The sequence below is a fragment of the Peromyscus californicus genome, unplaced genomic scaffold (assembly GCF_007827085.1).
Source record: "Peromyscus californicus insignis strain IS unplaced genomic scaffold, ASM782708v3 Scaffold_5__1_contigs__length_169319896, whole genome shotgun sequence".
NCBI classification, from domain to species: Eukaryota; Metazoa; Chordata; class Mammalia; order Rodentia; family Cricetidae; genus Peromyscus; species Peromyscus californicus.
Window position 1 is genome coordinate 107,213,189 of NW_026294573.1, and position 7,889 is coordinate 107,221,077.

A 7,889-nucleotide genomic window follows, 5' to 3' on the forward strand; every position below is an offset into this window, starting at 1 on the left:
GACCTCTTTAGTCCATTCACCTTATTCTTCTAAGTCAAAATCTTTCTACACAGCTTCAATTCTGTTCTCAGACTTAGCTCTTTTCTTTCCCTTCCTCTCCTGACCTCTCATTGTTATCTAACTTCCTTCCATCTTTGTACTTTTACTCTCTCCTCAGTCCAGTTTAAATACACATAAATTCTGCAGTTCACTGGCTTCTAAGCTTTCTGGTAGTGTGGGGCAAGTCTGCATGGTAGTTAGGAAGCCTGTGTCATAGCCTGATGTACCTGGTATGTGAAAGCCCTTTTGTTCTGAGTTAATTGTTAAAGGAGAAGTCTAGAGATACCACTAGGGTTATGGAAGAAAGGAGGGTCTAAGCTTAATTTGCACAAGAAACAAAGCTATGTACCTAACATCTGTCTGTCTTTGGCAGTTGTCTCCTTATGGATATTACCTTAATTCAGGAGGCTAGCAGATGGTCTGGAGTGCTTATCTGTCTCCATCTGTCTTTAGATGTTTGAAAAGAATCTCAGATAAAATGGTTTTGTCTGGAGGTGACCCTGGCCCTGGATACTTGCTAAAGAAGATATCTGATTTTAATGCTAAAAAGGGGAGACAGAAGCCTGGAAAATAGTCTTGCCTATGTGACTGTTGTCAACACAGTTCGGGGAAGTTATCCAATTACCTTAATTGTATAGGGAGACACTGTACTCAATGAATGATCAATCACACTGTTAGAAGTTCTTAGAATCAGATGGGAAAGCTATAATAGCACACATGAAATTCATAGCAGGAAATGGCTAATATTCAAAAGCCAACATCACCAAGACTACTTAAATCTTGGCTTTATCCTTTGCGAAGGCCCTTGGTTTCTTCCACATATAGCTTGTCACAGTCAGCTGAGTTCCTTCTATGTATTTCTATATCCCACAGCACATCTAGAAGGCATTCAACAAATTTTGCCCTATTCTATGAAACATACATTAAATTAGCATATATATTTTTCAGCCAGATGAAAAGTAATTCTGAGTGAAATTGGTGAATCACAAAGTGAATTACATTGGTGGTTTATAGAATGATGAGTTTTGACATATTACCAAGAGTTCTAACTCTTACAAGCTTCTGGTATGTCATTCATAGAACTCCAGGGATACAGTTTTGTTAGCCATCAACTGTGCTGGGGTGGCCTTTTTGGTGATGCAGATGCCTTTGATTAATTCATGATCCCGTAGATACCCTTCACTTTGACTCCTGTATCCAATAAATGTGCTGGTTAGCCAAATTAGGCTTCGATGGAATCATTATTCTACTTCATAGCTGTTGTGGGATAATCTTTTTGTACACTGTGAAGATGTGTCACTGTGATTGGTTTAATAAAAAGCTGAATGGCCAAGAGCTAGGTAGGAGCAAATAGGCAGGACTTCTAGGCAGAGAGAGGAAATCATAGGGATGAATCTAGATGCCAGAGAGATGCAGACTAAGTCAGACATATGGCACAGAGGAGAGGTAACTGAGTCATGTGGCAGATGTAGATTAAAAAATAAGGGTTAATTAAGCTGTAAGAGCTAGTTGGGGACAAGCCTAAGCTAAAGGTCAAGCTTTCATAACTAATAATAAATCTCTGTGTCATTATTTGTGGGCTGGCAGTCCAAGGAAAGTCCAACTACATGCAGTTAATGTCTTGTCTGGTGTAAGTAGATGATTGTTTGCATCTTTCCAGGAAAAGTCACATGATATTATGTTTGAGTGAGATATTTATGTGATCAAAATCAAACTACCCAGATATTTAATGAAAACTTTTATCATCATTCCCTATTGTCTAGCTACTCATTTTACATTGCTGATGCTAATTAAAGTTTATACTTTATTATATATATATATATATATATATATATATATGTATATATACATATATATATATATTTCTATCAAAATAAGACCAATCTTTGGCCTCATCTTCACCTGAATGTTTTCTTTACTATATAGAAACTTTTTAGTTTTATGAGGTCAATTGTTGACCTGAATTCCTGGACAAATGAAGCCCTAGTCAGAAAGCCCTTTCTTGCAACTGTGTTTTGAAGAGTACTTCCTATACTTTTTTCTAGCAGTTTCAGTGTTTCAGATTTCACAATAAATAATTTGATCAATTTGAAGTTAGTTTTTGTGCAGGGTGATAGATATGGGTCTAATTTCATTCTTCTACATGTGGATATATAATTTTCCTAGGATCATTTGTTGAATATGCTATAGTTTCTGCAGTGTGTTTTTGACGATTGGTAAGATCTCAGATGACTATAGTTTTTCATCCACTCATGTTTGGGGTTTCTGCTTTGTTCCATTGGACTACATGTTTTTGTTTGTGCCAGTACCAGACTGTTTCTTATTACTACAGCTTTGCAGTATAGCTTGAAATTTGGAATGGTAACCCCTTCAGCATTGTTCCTTTTGCTCAGGACTGCCTTGGCCATATAGTGTCTTTTTTAGCTCTGTATGGGTTCTAGGATTTTTTTTTCTATTTCTGTGAAGAATACTGTAGGATTTTGATTGGGATAGGTTCAAGTTTGTAAATTGCTTTTTGTAAAATGGTCATTTTCACAATATTAATTGTATCAATATATACATAGGTGATATTTCCATTTTTAAGTGACTTCTTCAATCTCTTCAGAGGTTTAGTTTTCATTGCATGGGTCTTTTACCTTCTTGGTCTATTTATTCTTAGAAATCTCAGAGTTTTTTTAATTTATTTATTTTATATATGATTGCTCTATCTGCATGCACACCTCTATACCAGGAGAGGGCTTGGATCCTATTATAGATGGTTGTGAATCACCATGTAGTTGCTGGGAATTGAACTCAGGATCTCTGGAAGGGCCGCCAGTGCTCTTAACTGCTAAGCCATCTCTCCAGCCCTGAAATCTCAGAATTCTTATGATTCAAGTTCTCAATACAATATCTCATTTTTCTCAGAGCCCTTAGCATCTTCTCTAGCCCAAAGTTCCAAATGTGCTCATGGTCCTCCAACAAAAACACATGAATAGGCCCATTATAGTGACATCACTTTTTCCGGTGTCAATTTCTGTTCTGGTTTCATTCTGTTGCTCTGATAAAGTACTCTGACCACAATCACTTTATGGAAGGAAAGAGTTTATTTAGTGCATACTTCCAGGTCACAGACCATCACTGAGGGAAGCCTGGGTAGAAACTTAAAACTCAAAGCAGAAATCATGGAGAAACACTACTTGGTGACTTGCTCACTGCCCTTGTTATTTAGCTGTCTTATATAGCCCAGGAGTACATGCCCAAAGAACAGTGCTTCTCACAGTATACTGATTCCCCACAGACATGCTCAAACAACAACCTGATAAAGATAAATACTTCACTTAGGCTTTTCATTTTAGATTAATCTAGTCTGTGACAAGTTGTCATTTAATACTAATTAGGATACAGGCCATATTCAAGAATCAACTCTCACTATCCAGTAACATTACTTTTTTTCTGGCTCCTTTTTTTAAAAAAAAAACCAAAAAACATTTTTTTATTGATTCTTTGGGAACTTTAGAACTTGTACCCCAATCCCATCCATTCCCCAGTCCTTCCATATCTGCCCTCCACCCTTATAGCCTCCCTCCAAAAGAAAGGCAAACAAACAAACAGTAACTTGTGCTGCTCTATCTTTCCTGCCTCTCTATCTCATAATCTTTTGTCACAGTGGCCCTGGGAGCTATGGTGGTCACACAGCATGCCCAAATAGCTTTACTTGCAAATGTTCATTGCAATGGGTTGTTGGTGTGGTTCAAGGCCTCTGATACACCATCAATACTGGATCTTCACTAAGACTCCTCTCGAATACTCTGTTGTCCCGAGTCATGGAGATCCTGAGGCTATGGTTCTGCGGGACCAGTCCCTTCATGCACTCCAGCAAGTCATAGATGGGTTAAGTGTTGGGGTGGGACAATTCAAAGCCCTGGATGTGGGCCTGGGTTGTAGCTGAGTTGATTAGTCCATACTCCTCCATGGATATCACCCTCAGGTGAGGGTCAGGGCCAGCTCTCCTGCGCCAGAGCCATTGGGACCAGCTCTGCTGCACACATGGTGAGGGATGGGGCCAGCTCTCCCAAGTGCTAGGCCTGATCTTCAGTTGCAGCAGCTGGTGAGCAGAGGCAGTCTTCCAAGGCTGTGGAGGGTTGGAGCCAGCTCTTCTGTGCCCACACCACTGGGGCCAGGTGTCCCAGGAGGGGAGAGGGTGTAGCTCTCTTGCTGAGCCAGGCCACCGGGGCCAGCTCTCTGATACCCCTCATGGTAACACAAGCCATGGACATCAACACAGACAGCCTCTGTAGTAGGGCCACAGACCCAGACAAGATCCTCTGGAGACAGCATAGGCATGGATATCACATGACCTCAGGTAGCAACCTAGGATATTCATATCAGCCTATCCCTCACCACTCGTACGTCTTCAGCTCCACTTCTTTCCATAGTACAGAAACCACTCCACTTTTTCTTCTCTATCTTCACCACATACCTGTTCACTGAAGTGAGGCCATGACTGTCTTCCTGCCTGCCAAGGCTGTAGGGCACTATGGTTCAGTTTTTTGAGATAAGGTCTTCAATCGCCCAGACTAGCCTTGAACTTGTTATATAATTGAGATGGACCATGCATTCCTGTTCTTCCTGCCTCTACTTCCCCAGTGCTGGGATTACAAGTGTGCACTACCATTCTTGGATTTTTTTTTCAGTAGTTTTTAAGAATTAAAGAAATGAATCCTTTGCAAGATGTTCCCCACTATTCTACAAATAATACCAGGTAAAATGATATTTAACTCCTTCCATCTTGTCAGTATCAATGATAAATAAACCAAGATTGAAAGAAAGAAAATATCAATTCAATTTCTGATAATCTGCAAATCAAGAGTTTATTATACACAGCTTGTAATTCCAGTACTTCAGCTGGTTCTTTCATTGTAGACTTTTCAGCCTTTCTAATGTTAAGCAATACAGTTTTGTTGTTTATAAATTACTCACTCTATGTATTTCATTATAGCAACAGTAATAAACCAAGCAGTGTTTGCCAGGATAATAACATTTGTGAACATGTAATACTCCAAGTTTATAACAACCTACATGAGGAAAAGACACCGAGAATATGATTAAAAATATGAAGATATAGGTAAATGCAAGTACATGAGGAAAAGACACTGGGAATATGATTAAAAATATGAGGATATAGGTAAATGCAATTAGGTCTCCTTATCAAAGTTAAAAGTTTTAAATAATTTTCATAATGTAAGGATAATGAATAAGAATGATCAAGCAGAATAACTTCACACATCATTAATGAAGACATTATCAAATAACTCCAGGACAATCTAGCTATGTTATTTTCATGGGTACCTATGTTTACTTAAACATCACTTTTCCAAGTTTACAATTTATGGTCCAAGGCACAAGATTTGAAAGATATGGAAGCATACACAAAGAATATACATCTCTAGTTTGTTTTCACTTTGTGAACTCAGTCAGAGGTCTCCTGTCTTGCAGACACAGCCTTTTTCCAATAAAAGATGTATTTCACTTTGTTTCTTTCTTTGAGCTCTTATAGTGGGGCTCAGCAAAGTTTTCTGTGAGGATCTAATAATAAATATTTTATTCACTATTTCAGAAGCCCTACATACCATATAGATAAATGAGTGTAGTTGTGTTCCAATAAAGCCTTATTTACTAGAACAGGTGATGCTCCAGATTTAGCCCGCAGGCTATAGTTTAATACCTTGTTTGGAGAGTATTCTTTCCTATCAATATTAATATCAATATGTACTTTATCCCTTTAAAATAGTGTTATTTGTTCCTTTCCTATACTCATAAGCTATTTATGTTTTTCCCCAGCACACAGTGCTGCAGATGAAGAGCCAGAACACAGGAGAAACATTATCCTGGATATCTCAACCAAACTTCAGCTTCCACCACAGACCTGCTGCAGAAACACCAGTCACGAGATCTCTGGACTCTGTGGGGGCCATTCATATGATTGGAATATAGGGCTTTGTTTTGGAAATGAATCTTCAGCCACATTTCCTCACCATTCAATGGTTCAAGTTCCATCTGTGTGTCTGGTTCTTACACACTGAAGAAATTGCCTCCAGGCACCAAACTGTTTCCACATGACATCTTTGGTGGTTCTAATATACTGACACCTGCCTCTGTCCCCCTTTTCCCCACTTTGCTTTGTTGATCAGGGTAAGGCTATTATGAATAACACCTATAAGTTTCCCTTTGAAACAGAATCTTACAAGCCTATGGAATCAAAATCTCTGAAAAGGTGACCCAGCATCTTAGGGTTTCTATTTCTGTGAGGAGACATTGTGACCAAGGCAACTCATATAAAGGAAAACATTTAATTGGGGCTGGATTGCAGTTCAGAGGTTTAGTCTATTATTATCAGGGCAGGTGGTATGCATGCAGACTTGGTGCTGGAGAAGGAGATGAGAGTTCTACATTTTGATCCCCAGGCAACAGAAAGTGAACTGTATTCCACCCTGGGTATAGTTTGAGCATAGGAGACCTTAAAGCCTGCCCTCACAGTGACACACTTCCTCCAACAAAGCCATACCTCCCAATAGTACCACTCCCTATGGGGGCCATTTTCTTTTTCAAACGACCACAGCCAGTCAATTGTACTTTAATAACATCTCCAGGATATTTTTATGTACACAAAAATTTTAGGAATGCTGTTTCTGTTTGTCCTGTGTGATTTCAAAATTCTCACAAACTCTCTGGAACCAGAATAAAGCAGAATAAAGTTTCATTTGCAGTGAATCCACGATCAGTGCAGGTTAGAGGCCTCTTGAGCTTCTTCCTGATTCATGCATAGATCTACATTCATTTGATCCCTGAGACATTGATATTTGATCCCCATGAAAAGACAGTGAATGGTGGAGCTTAAATGAAGCATGCACTGGTTTTGCCCACATGCCATGGTCAAGAACCGAGCCACATAGGTATCAATCCAATTGCCAGGGCGTCTGCAAAGCACAGAGGAACTCCAGGGCTGCATGAGCATCAACATGCAGTTTCTGCCACCAGTTGACTAGCTTTCCCTTGTTTTTTGACTTGAGGTTGCAGCAAATGTGTCATCTCTTCCTGCAAGTCTGATGCTGACATTCTTGCTCTTTGCTCCCCCAGGAATGCTTAAAGTTTAATTCCGACTAAAATAATTGACATTTTATTTTGAAAAGTAACCTTAACAAACTACTTTTCTGTTCCATTTAACAATATTAACCTCTAAAATTTTCACGCTTACATTATGAAGCTGGAATGTATACCCTGATTTAAATTAGAATTATTTGAGAATTTGTTCATATTGTGATGACATTGTTTATTACAAATTGAAACTCTATTTTTAGTGTAATTTACGGAGGAATTTCCCCTGTCTCTGTTCTTCATAAGGGCTTCCTTTATTTGTCCCTAAGATTGTGTCAATTTTGAATGCTTAGAGTGTTTTAGAGGGTATTGTGATTAAGAACATGTTCCCATTTGTTTTTGTCATAGTTCGTCTTTTGAGGTTCTTGAGTTCCTGGCAGCTTTAGAAGGCCTTCCATACACCAACATCCTGCAAATACCCTGTGCTGTACAGCAGCAATAATTGAAGAAGAAGAAAAAGTACGAGATTCCAGAACTTCTTCTGGTGGACACGGGCTACCAAACAAACCCGAGCAGAGAAGGACATTCTTTAAAATGAGTCATAATGGCTGGTTTTACGATGGGCTAAAAGACAAAAGTGATGGCATTGACACGGGAGCCCTTCAATAAGCCACCTTGCAATTTGTGGGCAGTTGGCCACAGGAACACTTCTGAGAAATAGGCTCCTTTAGCTCTGTCATTCTGGGCAAAGGGTGGTTATTTGATTCAGTCTT